The 15777-nt window shown below is 47.2% G+C and overlaps 1 pseudogene across 1 annotated transcript; it reads right to left on the bottom strand.

Annotated features, from left to right (window-relative positions):
- Positions 1-1950: 1950 nt before the first annotated feature.
- LOC116562756 lies at positions 1951-8653 on the bottom strand (annotated as a pseudogene). Its single transcript, XR_004274089.1, has 2 exons — positions 8241-8653; positions 1951-3033 (listed from the first exon to the last, which is right to left on the bottom strand). The product of XR_004274089.1 is annotated as a recQ-mediated genome instability protein 2-like (transcript).
- Between the last annotated feature and the right edge of the window lie 7124 nt (positions 8654-15777).

Here is a 15777-nt window from a genome sequence, read left to right as displayed (position 1 = left end):
CAGTGGCTCATGCCTGTAATCCCAGCACTTTGGGAGGCCAAGGCAGTCAAGTTGGATCACAAGGTCAAGAGATTGAGATCATCCTGGCCAACATGGTGAAACCCTGTCTCTACTAAAAATATTTTTTAAAAAAATTAGCTAGGCATGGTGGCGCACACCTGTAGTCCCAGCTACTTGGGAGGCTGAGGCAAGAGAATCGCTTGAACCCGGGAGGCAGAGGTTGCAGTGAGTCAAGATTGCGCCACTGCACTCCAGCCTGGCAAGAGTGAGACTCCGTCTTAAAAAAAAAAAAAAAAAAGCACAGCACACCCAACGCTGACAGCACTCAATGCTGGAAAGGATGTGAAACAGGAACTCCCCTTCATTCCTGGTGAGAATGTAAAAGCAGTCTGGCAGTTTCTACAAAGCTAACCATAGGTTTACCATAGGTTTACCATATGGCCCAGCAATTGCACTTCTAGGCATTTACTCCAATGAGCTGGAAACAACACCCACACAAAACCTGGGCATGAATGTTTACAGCAGCTCATTCATAGTTACCAAAGATTGGAATCAAGTAAGATGCCCTTCGATAGGTGGATTAGATAAAACTATAGTACATTCATACAATGCAACATTATTCACTAATAAAAAGAAATGAGCCGGCCAGGTGTGGCGGCTGATGCCTGTAATCCCAGCACTTTGGGAGGCCAAGGTGGGAAGATGGCTTGAGCCCAGGAGTTCCTGCCTGTAGTCCCAGCTACTCAGGAGGCTGAGGTTGCAGAATTGCTTGAGTTTGGGAGGCTGCGGCTGCAGTGTACCATGATCGTGCCACTGTACACCAGCCTGGGTGACCTGGGTGACCAGGCAAGGCCCCATCTTAAAAAAAAAAAAACCTCAAATAAGTAAGACCCCATCTTAAAAAAAAAAAAAAAAAAAAAAAACTCAAATAAATAAATAAATAAGCCGGTCGTGGTGGCACACAGCTGTAGTCCCAGCTACTCAGGAGGGTGAGGCAGGAGAATCACTTGAACCTGGGAGGCAGAGGTTGCAGTGAGCAGATATTGCACCATTGTGCTCCAGCCTGGGTGACAGGGTGAGGCTCCATCTCAAAAAAAAAAAAAAGTCCCTAAGGAATTCTTCATGTTTCTATCTTATAATAAACATGGGCATTTATTTAAAAAAAGAGAAAAAGAAAAAGAAATTAATAAGCTGCAAAAAGACCTAGACGAGTTGAGACAGTCGCTCACACCTGTAATCGCAGCACTTTGGGAGGCTGAGGTGGGAGAATTTCTTGAGCCCAGGACTTTGAGACCAGCCTGGGTGACGTGGCAAAATCCTGTCTCTACAAAAAATACAAAAAATTAACCAGGCATGGTGATGCACACCTGTAGTCTTAGCTACACGGGAGGCTGAGATGGAAGGATCACCTGAGCCTAGAGGTTGAGGCTGCAGTGAGCTGTGACTGTGCCCTTGCACTCCAGCTTGGCTAAGAGTGAGATTGTCTCAAAAAAAAAAAAAAAGACATGGAGGAATCTTATATGCACTGCAAATGAAAGAAGCCAGTCCAAAAAAAATTACATACTGTATGATCCAACTATATGATATTCTGGAAAAGACAAAGCTGAAAAAGAAAGATCAGATATTATCAGGTTTGGGTGGAGGGGTGAACAAGGGGAACCCAGGGAAGTGAAACTATTCTGGATACTGTAATGGTGGATACATGTTATTGTGCATTTGGCAAAATCCACAGAATATATAAGAGGAAGAATGAAGCCCAATGTAAACGAGACTTTAGTTAATAAAAATGTAATGTTGGTTTATTAAATGTATCATCCTAATAAAAGATGTTCACAGGTGGAAAACCTGGGAGAGTGGGGTATGAGGGTAGAGTATGTGGGAATGCTGTAGTTTCTGCTCCATTTTTCTGAAAACCTAGAACTTTTTTTTAAATCTATTAAAAATATATATAGCATATTAATTTATTAGAGGTAGAATATCAATAATCCTGGTGAAAGTCTACAACCATGTCAGAGCATAACCTAACTCCCTTGATATGTACAATTTCCAAAAATCAGGCATGGGTATTAAGCAGACAGCAGAAACCCAATATTCAAATCACAGCAAAGTCATTCCATACAAAAAGACAAAAGAACTCTAAACTAGGAAACTCGCCATGTCTTTCCCAAAGTAATGAAGCGGAAGTTCAGCTAAGGCCTGAAAAGCATCCTTAATCTTGATGTTTTTCATTTCAACAAGAAATTCTGAAAACATCTCAACATCTGTGAGTGATGGAAGAAGGCATCACCTTCTCTAGCAGAGGAAAATGCATAGAGCAGTGTCTAAATATTTGAGTGGTGTCCGAAGCAGAAAAGGAGCTATTTTCTTTTGGGGGCCGCCACGCCTGCTGTTATGAAATGCCATTTGACTTGCAAACTGGTTATGGTAGTTGCTGATGAAGAAGATGAGGAGCCATGATGTCATTCCTTTTTTACACAGTCTGTCTTCCTGCCCATAACTACAGTTCAAACACCACGGGCAATGACTGAGATAAATTTTGCATTGTAAAACAGGGATGCAGCAGTAATGGAAAAAGTATCATCACACAAAAAATTTGGAAAATGTAACATGAGACTTCTGTGTCTGAGAGAGAGAATTAACACACACACACACACACACACACACACACACACACACACACACACACCAGGAAGACAAAAGCATCTGCTTCTCATCAGCAAACACAGGCAAAGCAAGTATCCCAGGATTTAAACATTCCTACATCCAGACTCCTTGGTCAACCAAAGCAAGGCTCTCAGAAACTTTTGAAAAATAAGCATTGAAAAATGTCCATGAAATCCACATCATTATAAGCTTGTAAATCGTTGGATTTTGGTTGTTTTTAACGACAGTTCCAACATCATCTAAGGAATATTCCGGTGTAGATCTTCCACTTCCAGTTCCCACATACTTACACGGATGGGATTATCAGAAAGGTCTGTCATCTTCACAGCCTGCAGGCGTGCACCACTCCCATCACCATCACATACTTTCCTAGAAAAAAGAAGAAAAGCCCATAGTAATGTTCTTTTTTCTTTCTTTCTTTTTTTTTTTTTCTTTTGAGACAGCCTCACTCTGTTGCCCAGGCTGGAGTGCAGTGGTGTGATCTCGGCTCCTTGCAACCTCCGCCGCCTGGGTTTAAGTGACTGTTGTGCCTCAGCCTCCTGAGTAGCTGGGATTACAGGTGTCCACCACCACACCTGGCTAATTTTTGTATTCTTAGTTGAGACAAGGTTTCACCATGTTGGCCAGGCTGGTCTGGAACTCCTGTCCTCAGGCGATCCACCCACCTCGGTCTCCCAAAGTGCTGGGATTACAGGCATGAGCCACCGTACACAGCCACCTTCTTTCGTTTCTGATTTTACTAGGCCAAACAAAACCGTCACATAAACTGTAATCATGCCTAAGGAATGGAGGAGACGCTTCCATCAGAGTATGAGTTAAAATTAGACAGGCTGCTCTGAGGCAGGGGCTGAAAACCTCAGCTTTCCTCTAATCCCATTCCTTGCTCAATGCTACAGAGTATGTGACTGGTCTCTGTGCACAGGACGCATCCTCTTTCTGCAGACACCCTCTGACAGTTACCAAGCAAATCCAATTTTCCCTCCACGCTGCCAAAAAGGCTGGGCAGGCAGCCCCTGCCCCACTGTTACAATTGCTGGGACCTATCCCTGCCACCTCAGCACATACAAACAAATCCACACAAGGGCAGGCTGCCACCTGGATGATCTAATGACATATTAACTGTGATTCGCTTCCCATTCCATTGGGAAGTGACTCTCCTTCAAAGCAAAACTTGATCGGTCTCAACCACACAAAACCCAACTGCATAAAAGAAAACTCCAAACACTGCAGGAAGGACAGGCCTGGTGCCAGCCCTGCTGCCTGCCCCTATAAGGCTGCTTTCATTGCACTGCCTGTGGGGCCTGGGGCTCTGACGGAAGGAAGCCAGGCAAGCTGACCCCTAATCCTGCTGTTCAACCTCAGGCAGGATGTGCTCAGGTTCTCAGAGCTCCTCCCCACATTCCACTTGGGTCCCTCAATGAAAGGCTAGTTCTGAAAATGCACTTGTTGTTCCCTCTGAATGGGCCTAAAGTGCTGGTAGGGTTGGAACACACAAAAGTAGAACAACTGAAGGCACAGGAAGAGAAGAACAAGTCCAAGAACAATCTGACCAGGAGAGGGGAACAGGAGCTCTAGTAGGAAGGCACACACAGCCAGCCAGATGAGCTCAAAGGCATGCGATGAAACAAAATGGCCCTGTAGGTTCTACCCACACCCTCTCCCAGCTCTCCACTCTGTCCCACCCTCTCCTTCCCGTATCCCCACCCCCTGGTTGCCATGACCACTCCAATGGTTCCCAGCCCATGTTCTGCCAGCTTCCTCCACTTCAAAACCATCCCCACCCCACTGCTGCAGTCAACATTCTCAAATCCACCTCCTGCCTCCAGAACTCAGTTGATCGCAGCACGATCTAGGTAAGCATGGTTTCTCTGCTTCTCCTGCAAACAAAGAGCAGCTTAAGGACAGGAAAAGCTTCTCATTCAACTCAGCATCTTCAGCACCTTAGGTTTATGGAAACAAACTCCTGGATGTTCCAGAGGAAGAGGCAGTGGAGGAACAGCACTAGAGCAGCAGTGCAGTGAGCAGAGTTCAAGGCGACCTTGAAGCAGGCAGGTCCTTCCAGACAGCCACTGAGGCTCATCAGGATAGACCCCTCCTTCCTTCCACCACTGTCCCAGGCTCCCCAAATGCACAGGACTCTATTCCCTCCAAGCCTTTGCACAGGCTGTTCCATGGAGCTGCACAATCTCCTGCCACTGCACCTAGACAGAGGGTGCACAACTGTCCTAGTTTTAACACTGAAAGCCCCACGTCCCAGGACCCTCTCAGTCCCAGGACCCTCTCAGTCCCAGGAGGGTTGGTCCTTACAGGTAACTCCAGTGCATCCTTCAGGGCTGCCTCTTCCAGGAAGCCTTCCCTGAGCCCTCAAGCCTGGATCAGCTGTCCCTCGTCTGCACCACCTGGCTCTTGCCTGCAATGTTACTTTGTGTTTTAGTGGCCTGCTTACCTCCCTGCCTCCCTGCCTGAAGGCAGTGACTCAATTTTGTCAAGCTGGACTTGGTATTAATTAACAAGAGGAAATGGCATGGCCCCTGCCAGCTGGCATTCAGGCCAGTGGGTATGTCAGACAAGTTCACCAATGTCCACTGGTTCAAATAATGAAGTATTTACTAGATGCCAGGCTTATGCCAGGGCTGAGATCAGACAGGAGACTGCCCCAGCCTGCCTGCAAGGGGCTTTGCCTGCAAGCCAACACACCAAGCAGCATGGGTTACATGTTGGGCAAAGGCTAAAGGGGAGGGTTGGCAAATGTTTTCTGTAAAGGGTCAGACAGTAAATATTTCGAGCTTTTCCCACCATAGGGTCTTTGTCCCAGATACTCAACTCTAGCTGTAGTGGGACACTGGCTGAGGCATTCTGAAAAGTACCAAGGCATTCCAATAAAACTTTACTTATGGTGGGGCGCAGTGGCTCACACCTGTAATCCCAGCACTCTGGGAGGCTGAGGCAGACAGATCACCTGAGGCGGGAGTTCAAGACCAGCTAGATCAACATGAAGAAACCCCGTCTCTACTAAAAATACAAAAAATCAGCCAGGCATGGTGGCGCATGCCTATAATCCCAGCTACTTGGGAGGCTGAGGCAGGAGAATTGCTTGAACCCAGGAGGCAGAGGTTGTGGTAAGCCAAGATTGTGCCATTGCATTCCAGCCTGGGCAACGAGAGTAAAACTCCGTCTCAAAAAATAAAAAAATAAAAAAACCTCATGGACACTGATGCTTGAATTTCATATACTTTTCACGTCATGATTTTTCTTTGAACCATTTAAAAATGTAAAAACCTGCCAGACACAGTGGCTCATGCCTAGAATCCCAGCACTTTGGGAGGCGAAGGTGGGAGGATTACTTGAGGCCAGGAGCTCGAGACCAACCAGTATGGCCAACATGATGAAACCCCATCTCCATTAGAACTACAAAAATTAGCCAGGTATGGTGGTGCACACCTGTAATCTCAGCTACTCAGGAGGCTGAGGCACAAGAATCGCCTGAACCTGGGAGGTGGAGGTTACAGTGAGCTGTGATTGTGCCACTGCACTCCAGCCTGAGACACAGAGCAAGACTCTGTCTCAAAAATAAAAATAATAGGAATAAATAAAACTTTAAAAAGCATTTTTAGTTCACTGGACATGTGAAAAGAGAAGGCCTGTAGTTTGCTGACCCTGTACTAGACCAGCGCTGGGGCTGAGGGCAGGCAGACAGCGGGAAGGCTTAAGGGCAAGATGGTGGGGGGAGGGGAGAAGAGCATGTTCTGCACCCTCACTATGAGCCAGGCACACTGTTAAGGCAGTTGTTTACTTACTGAATCAACACAACAGGCAGGAATGATTAGCTTCTTTTTACAAAAGAGTACAAATCCAGAAAAGTTAACAAAAGTGCTCCAGGCAGCTCAGCTGGGAAGGGGTGAAGCCAGGAATTCACCTAAGCCTGAGTCCAAAGCAGTTCAGGCCAGACCACTGACCTATCTGCCTCTAGTTAAGACTCCAAGACTGAGCAGGAGGGGCCCTTAGGAATGAAGTGATATTGGCCTGATCTCCCAGGGAAGGGAAGGCCCACGTATCCTCAGACCTCCTCAGCTTAGATCTCAACATCCTCCAGAAGCCTCTGAGGGCCACTCAGCACCTTGTACATCCTCATGGCTGCCCAGAGATCAGCGATCCTCTGGGACACATGCTCACTGCCTATCTCCCAGCAGGCTTTATCGGGTCTCTGCTGCAGCCCAGCGCTGCACGTGAGGGGCTGATGTATAACACCTGCTCCATTGACATCTCAGTGAACAAGTGAGATGGATGTCCACTGCCTGTCACTCAAGACAATTGGTTCTTGGAGCACTTATGTGTCAGGCACTGGGCCAGATGCTGAGAATACAGTTGTCAAGACCACACAGCTCTGGCCTTCCAGAAGCTCGGTCTGGCCCAGTGGTTCTCAAAGTATGGCCCCCAAACACCAGGTGTGGTGGTGCAGGCCTATAGTCCCAGCTACCCAAGGAGGATGAGCAGGAGGGCTGCTTGAGCTCAAGGCCAGCCTGAGCAACACAGTGAATCCCCTATCTCAAATAAATAAAACGTTTTAAAAAGTCAAAAGTAGACCAGCAGCATCAGCATCACCTAGGAGCTGGTTAGAAATGCAAATTTCCAACCCCACCTGGACCTTGTGACTCAGGAACCCAGAGCGTGGAGCCCCAGCCATCCCAGCTTTAGCAAGCCCTCCAGGAGAGACAAATACATGCTCAAGTTTTGAGTATCAGTGGCTTAAGAGAGGAAGCAGGCAGGGCGCGGTGGCTCGTGCCTGTAATCCCAGCGCTTTGGGAGGCCGAGGCGGGCAGATCACTTGAGGCCAAGAGTTCAAGTCTAGCCTGGCAAACATGGCAAAACCCAGTGTCTTCTTAAAAAAAAAAAAAAAAAAAAATTAGCCAGGTGTAGAGGCACATGCCTCTAATCACATTTACTTGGGAGGTTGAGGCACAAGAATAGCTTAAATCCGGGAGGTGGAGGCTGCAGTAAGCCGAGGTCGTGCCACTGCACCCCAGCCTGGGAGACAGTGAGACTCCGTCTCAAAAAGAAAAAAAAAAAAAAGAGGAGGCAAACGTGTGTGAGCTCTAGCCCAGGGCAGTTCAATGAAGGAGCAGCACAGGAGGGCCTCCCGTTCCTAGGGGTTGGGGAGGACTTCCCTGAGAAAGGTACATTTGAGTTGAGTGTTAAGGATGAGCAGAAGTTCCCAGGGCAGTATTTCCCAAAACTTGATGGTGAACAAGGAAATCAATTGGGGGAGGGGGCTTGTGACAAATGCAGGTGCCGGGGTTCCTCCCAGAAGATTCCCATTAGGAGGTGGAAGAGTCCCGGAAATCTGTATTTGTTAAAGGGACTGCAGGTGATGCTTATCATCAGATCAACTTGACCGAGAAGGGACCGAAGCAAGGGTACTCAGGGGGGGAACCCCAGGGGCAGAGGCCCGGAGGTAGGGCAGTCCCGTGGCGCCCCGCCCCCTTTCCAGTGTCAAGACCAGGTTCAATGAATCTGGCCGCTGGCAACTTCTCGGGGGACAGCAGGGAAGAGAGCACCCGGTGAGGCCCGGGCATTACCTGGGAGGAGGCAGGGCCGCCTGCGCCGCACCCGCTCCAGGCCGGGGACCGAGAAGGCCCCGCTCGGGTCCCGCAGCCGCGCCTCGCTGCGGCCAGCCATCACCACCGTGCCCTGCATCCACACGGCCGCCAGCTCCAGCAGCCCGCGGCCCGCCGTCGCCCACGACAGCCGCCACACGTCCGGCCGCCCTCCGCGTCGTGCCACAGCTGCTCCGCCAGCACCTTGAGTAGCGGCGACCTCTGCAGCCGCACCGCCGTGGGCCCGCCTAAGAACCAGTCCGCAGCCGCTGCCATTCCGCCGCGCCGCCGCTGTATCACCAACTTTGAGAAACAGCGGAGCCCGGCCCACAGCCACCAATCAGGAGCGCGCTGGCAAAGCCGGCCAATGGTCGACGTCAGAAGGCGGGACCGCCTGGCGGAGCGGTCCTCTCTCTCATCCAGGAGTGCGCATGCTTACAAAAAAGTGTGTGTCGCGGGTGGGGGGGAACCGCCAAGTATTAGATAATACTAAAGAAACGCCCGCAAGTTACGAATGAATGGAAGAAATGGATTAAAAGAGAATAAATAAGGGAAGACAGAGAGGTAAAGGACTTCCTCTTTCCGGCCGGGCGCGGAGGCTCACGCCTGTAATCCCAGCACTTTGGGAGACCGAGGCGGGCGGATCACCTGAGGTCAGGAGTTCAAGACCAGCCTGACCAACATGGTGAAACCGTCTCTTAAAAAAAAAAAAAAAGTTTAAAAAAAAAAAAAAAAACTTCCTCTTTCAGCCCAACTCAAAGGCATGCATACAGATCACCTGCAGAGTGTGATTATTCATCTTTACATTGCCTTGTTTTGAGGTTAGTAAATACTGAAACGAATGAAGAGCCCGTGTTTATTGGGGGTGATCAAGAATCCAGTCAGGAGATAAGGCTGGGGATGGAGATGGGAACAGCTGGAAAACTTGCCCTCTCTTTTATTATTGTTTTCATTTATATTTTAATAGCATCAAATAATTTTAAGGTTAACAAAATACATTACTATTTTTCACAAAAGAAATGTACATTTATTGTAAAAAAAATTAGAAAAGGAAAAAATGTAGAATAAGAAAAGAATTGTAAAAACTGCTTATAGATACCCACTGTTAATTATTAGCCTCCAGGTTTTAAAGTGTAAGAGTGTGTTTGTGTGTGTGTGTGTGTGTGTGTGTGTGTGTGTGTATTTTTGAGACAGGTTCTCATTCTGTTGCCCAAGATGGAGTGCAGTGGCACAATAACGGCTCACTACAGTGTCCACCTCCCGGGCTTGGGTGATTTTCCCACCTCAGTCTCCCGAGTATCTGGGACTACAGGTGTGCACCACCACGCCCAGCTAGTTTTTGTATTTTTGTAGAGACAAGGTTTTGCCATGTTACCCAAGATGGTCTTGAACTCCTGGGATCAAGCAATCCTCCCTTCTTGGCCTCCCAAAGTGCTGGGATTACAGGTGTGAGCCACCACACCTGGCCTATTACTGATATACAAAGATTGTTTTGTATATTGTTTTCACTTAATAATGAGCATCTTTCCATATCAGCAAATTTCCATCTGCTTCCTCTTGAATGACTGCATAATACTCAATTTGTCTCATCACATATTAAAACAATATCCTATAGTTGGACATTAAGACTATTTCCGATTTTTCACTTTATAAATATAGCCACTGTGGGCCTAGTTAAAAGCGAAATCTTTGTGCACATCTTCCAAATAAAATTCCCAGAAATTTCTCCCTAAAAATTGTATGTTGCCAGTCAGCAAAGTCCACAAATCCTAAATCAGGCAATCAAAAAAGTCAAGGTCAGTTCTTAAGAGAGACTTTGGGGGCAGGCGCAATGGCTCACGCCTGTAATCCTAACACTTTGGGAGGCCAAGGTGTGTGGATGACCTGAGGTCATGAGTTCAAGAACAGCCTGACAAACATAGAGAAAACCCGTCTCTACTAAAATAATAATAATAAAAATAAATAAATAAAAATACAAAAAAAAATAAAATTAAGAGAGAGAGACTTTAAATTCCCAGGGCCTCCTGCAGTACCAGGCATTCAGAGAGTGTTCAGCAAGAATCTGATTTTTTTTGTTGTTGTTGAGACACAGTCTCACTCTGTTGCCCAGGAAGGAGTGACACGATCTCAGCTCACTGCAACCTCTGCCTCCCGGGTTCAAGTGATTCTCATGCCTCAGCTTCCTGGGTAGCTGGGACTACAGGTGCACACCACCATGCCCAGCTAATTTTTGTATTTCTTAGTAGAAATGGGTTTCACCATTGGCCAGGCTGGTCTCAAAATCCTGACCCCATGATCCACCCACCTTGGCCTCCCAAAGTGCTGAGATTACAGGTGCCAGCCACCATACCCAGCCAAGAGTTTGATTTTTATAAAATTGAGCCAGGTCTTGTTGTAAGAACTTTGTAGAAAGTATCCCATGTACCCCACAGACCTGACAAAATTCTGTTCTACACAGGTGAGGAAACTAAGGCTTAAGGAAGCTAGGTGGCTTGACCATAAACTCTCAGTAGCCTCTATGAGGCTTTGGCCTGTACACCTAATATGGTTTGGCTGTATCCCCACCCAAATCTCATCTTGAATTGTACTTCCCATAATCTCCACATATCATGGGAAGGACCCCATGGGAGGTAACTGAATCATGGGGGCGGATACCCCCATGCTGTTCCTGTGATAGTGAGTTCTCATGAGAGTTGATGGTTTTATAGGGGGCTTTTCCCCCTTTGCTCAGCAGTTCTCCTTCCTGCTGCCATGTAAAGAAGGACATGTTTGCTTCCCCTTCTGCCATGATTGTAAGTTTCCTGAGGCCTCCCCAGCCCTGAAGAACTGTGAGTCAATTAAACTTCTTTCCTTTATAAATTACCCAGTCTTGAGAAGTTCTTTATAACAGTGTGAGAACAGACTAATACAACACTTCAACCCTGTTCTGTAAAGTAACCAGGCTCCTGGGCTGAGAAGGGAGCAGGAACATCATGAAGTGGCTGCTCACCAGCAATACCTCTTCTATTCAGGAAGCCTTTCTTGAGCCCCACCACTGGAATTAACCTCTTCCTTACTGACCAGTTTGCTGGTGCCCCTAATTCAGTTTCCCAACCTCAGTTCTACTGACATTTGGGGCTGGATAATCTTTGTCGTGGGGCTGTCCTGTGCACTGTAGGATGCTGGGCAGTATCCCTGCTCTCCATCCACTAGACACCGTGCAACAACCAAAATAAGTTGCAACAACCAAAATATGTCTTCAGACACTGCCACTGCCCCCTAGGGTGCTAAATCACCTCTATGGAGAACCACTGTCCTAAGCTACAATACTCACTGATAAATAGTTGAGTCTGTGTCTATCTTACCAGTAAAGCCTGGGGTCTCAAATTAAGTTGTCAGCAGCAGACAGACAGGTAACCTTGGTACAGTAGAGACAAACTGGCCTTCTGATGTCCCGGCAAAAGGGGTCCATCACACTCAGCCAATGGTTGTCATGTACTGTTGCTAGATCTGATTTTTCAAGACATTTTCTTTTTTTGTTTTTGTTTTATATGGAGTCTAGGCACTCTGTCGCCTAGGCTGGAGTGCAATGGCATGATCTCAGCTCACTGCAACTTCTGCCTCCCAGGTTTAAATGATTCTCCTGCCTCAGGCTTCCAAGTAGCTGGGACTACAGGCACCTGCCACCAAGCCCGAGGAACTTTTTGTATTTTTAGTAGAAATGGGGTTTCCATCCATGTTGGCCAGGCTGGTCTCAAACTGACTTCAGGTGATCTGCCCTCCTCAGCCTCTCAAAGTACTGGGATTACAGGTGTGAGCCACTGTGCCTGGCTCAAAACATTTCTATGTATAATCTCCATGTTTTAAAAAAAATGCTGGCAATGAATTCAATTCTAAATAAAGGAACAAACAGAAACCATGTGCCCCTGAAAGTCATCCATGGAATGACTCTCACCCATGGGCTGCCAATCTATAATCTCTCTAGAATGTGAGCTCTGCTCCAGGCACCAAGGCAGACTGCATGTTCACTAATTTGCAGCTCCTTAAATCTCCTACGAAATACTCAAGGAGCTATGGTGTTTCACCAGCTTCAGGAGTTGCAAAATCAGCATCTTAAATTACAATCCTGAGCAGACAACTGGGGTCTGTTGACACATGTTGGGTAAGCCTTCCTTCCAGGGAGGATTATCCCCCATCCCCACACCACAATCCATCACCCTCATGCTCAGGTCTGAAGCAACCCCCTGTGCCAGCCTCCCCAAGCCCCAGCTTCCCAGTGAGATCAAAGAGCCTTGGAAGGGGGTTTCCTGCCACCTGCGACAGTGAGGACAAAGGTAATATGAAAGGAACTGTAGGCCTTGGCTTTACTCTCAGCCTGCCCGTTCACCAGTTCCCAGGCCGATCAGGCCAAAATGCTTCTGGTTTCCAGAAAAAAAGAACCCTACTGCCCTAAGAAAATGAGTTGTTCTGGGCCAGGCACAGTAGTTCACGCCTGTAATCCCAGCACTTTGGGGGGCCTAGGCAGGTGAATCATCTGAGGTCAGGAGTTCAAGACCAGCCTGGCCAACATGGTGAAACCCCGTCTCTACTAAAAATACAAAGATTAGCTGTGCATGGTGGCACGTGCCTGTAATTTCAACTACTCGGGAGGCTGAGGCAGGAGAATTGCTTGGACCCAGGAGGCGGAGGTTGCAGTGAGCCAAATCACATGATTGCACTCCAGCCTGAGCAACAAAAGGGAAACTTGGTCTCAAAAAAAAAAAAAAAAAAAAAACACTGGGCGCAGTGGCTTACATCTGTAATCCCTGCACTTTGGGAGGCTGAAGCGGGTGGATGACAAGGTCAGGCATTCGAGACCAGCCTGGACAACATAGTGAAACCTCGTCTCTACTAAAAATACAAAAAATTAGCCAGGTGTGGTGGCAGGCACCTGTAATCCCAGGTACTCAGGAGGCTTAGGCAGGAGAATCGCTTGGAGTTGCAGTGAGCAAAGATCGCACCACTGCACTCCAGCTCGGGCGACAGTGTGAGATTCCATCTCAACAACAACAAAAAAAAAATACATAGAGTGACGTCTTTGTAATAGCAAAGTCTATTATTAGCTGAGCCCTTACTATGTGCCAAGCACCATGCCAGGCACTTCAGTGTGCGGAGACTCTGTTATTCCTCATGACAACCCTAAGAAGTAGATACTTTTCTTAAGCCCAATTTAGAGATGAGGACATTGAGGCTTGGACAGATGATGTGACCTGCCCCAGACCACACAGCTAGGAGGAGGTAGGGCCAGGGACCAATCTGCACCCTGGGAACGCTTACAAAGTGTTCCTCTTAGGTGTCTCTCAGTAATCAGGATGGTGGTTCTGAATATAAGGTCTTACCCACTATCATGCATTGGCACCAGGGAAGACTTCCCTGGGAAATTTTTGTTAAATTTTTTTTGAAATACAGGTTTTATGAAAACACACAGACACACAATTTTTTGTTTTTGTTTTTTGTGTTTGTGTTTTTGAGACGACTCTCACTCTGTTGCCCAGGCTGGAGTACAGTGGCGTTATCTTGGCTCACTGCAACCTCCGCCTCCCAGGTTTAAGCGATTCTCCTGCCTCAGCCTCTCAAGTAGCTGGAATTACAGGCATGTACCACCACACCCAGCTAATTTTTGTATTTTTAGTAGAGGTGGAGTTTCACTCTGTTGGCCAGGCTGTTCTTGAATTCCTGACCTCGGCCTCCCAAAGTACTTGGATTACAGGAGGCGTAAGCCACCGCACCCAGCCTGAGACACACATTTTGAACTGTAGTTAATGAAATGCCTGCCAAAGTATGCAAAGGGGCAGTGGATGGAATTTCTACAACTTACTTTGAAATGCAACAAGAAATAAAATAAGTAAGATGGATGGATGGGTGGATAGAGGGAAGGACAGGTGGCTCCAGCTGAGAGAAGGTGACTAGAGTTACCTGTTCATTGTGGAATCCACATGGTGGGTGCATGGTGTTCACTGCACAGTTCTTTCCATAACACAACATCTGGGACAGCTGTAGGTTCCAGGGCCACAGCACAGCCATCCTGCACTGGAATGTCTGGGGGTGGCACCCTAGAATGATTCTGGGGCCCAGTTCTCTCCCACTCAGTGACAAGCAAACTTCCTCTTCCCTCACTCACAGAATATCACCAGGTTACTGTGAAAGCTGATGCTTCTTGGCCTGTGGTGCCTTTTTTCTCCACTTCATGAAGGCCCAGGACTGGCCTCAGAGGAGCGTGGGTAGAGCAGGGTGAAGTCACACCTCAGTGCCTGATGACTGACACTCCCGGGCCCTGTGTACTGATGGTGATGTCTGCAATCCATGGCACACTGCCATGGTGTGAATAGAATGTTTGTGCCCTCTCCCGCCAAATTCATATGTTCTACTATGTATGGTTAACTATAATTTATTGTATATTCTCAAAAAACTAGAAGAGGCCAGGTGTGGTGGCTCACACCTTAATCCCAGCACTTGAGGAGGCTGAGGTGGGCAGGTGGCTGACCTCAGGAGTTTGAGATCAGCCTAGGCAACATGGAGAAATCCTGTCTGTACAAAAAAATGTGTGTGTGTGTGTGTGTGTGTGTATACACACATATATATATACACACACACACATACACACACAAATTAGACAGGTATGGTGGTGCATGCCTATAGTCCCAGCTACTTGGGAGGCTGAGGTGGGGGATCGCTTGAGCTCAGGAGGTGGAGGTTTCAGTGAGCTGAGATTGCACCACTGTACCCCAGCCTGGGTGACAGAGTGAGCCCCATCTCAAAAAAAACAAAAACAAAAAACTTTATGAGATGATTTTCAATGTTTATAATACAAAGAATTGATAAATGTTTGAAATGGATATGCTAATATCCTGATTTGATCATTACATGTTGTATGCACGTATTGAAATATCACTCTGTATCCCCTACATGTGTACAATTATTACATGTGAACTAAAAATAAAAGGGAAAAAATGTAAAAAGAAAATGAAACTTAATTCCCAAAGTGAAAGTGTTAGGAGGTGTGTCTTTTGGGAGGTGGTTAAGTCTCATGAGCAAGAGTGGAGCCCTCCCTCATGAAAGGGATTAGTGTCCTTATAAAAAGGGTCCCCAAAGAGCTCTTTTGCCCCTTCCACCTTGCGAGGACTCAGTGAGGCAGAATTTGAGTCCTCACCAGACACTGAATCTCCCAGTGCCTCAATCTTGGACTTCCCAGCCCAGGAGATGGAGGCTGCAGTGAGCTGTGACTGCACAGTCAGTGTAGGCAACAGAGCAAGACCTCATCTCAAAAAAAAATTATGAGCAATACATTTCTGTTGTTTGTAAGTTACCTAGTCTACAGTATTTTAACAGCCTAAACTGATATATATTTATGATATATCATGATAACAGACTGATATACATTTCCAGCTCTCTGGAGGAGTCTTTAAGTACAACCTCCATCTTGGATATAATAATAGTAACAGCAACTGCTTCCACTGCTTCTACAGGCCAAGCACGCTGCCAGCTGCTGACTTAATCCAGC

The sequence above is a fragment of the Sapajus apella genome, unplaced genomic scaffold (assembly GCF_009761245.1).
Source record: "Sapajus apella isolate SASKATOON/1434 unplaced genomic scaffold, GSC_monkey_1.0 scaffold2, whole genome shotgun sequence".
Classification (NCBI taxonomy): Eukaryota; Metazoa; Chordata; class Mammalia; order Primates; family Cebidae; genus Sapajus; species Sapajus apella.
Note: the sequence above shows the minus strand (reverse complement) of the source record. Positions and strands in the feature narration are given on the sequence as shown.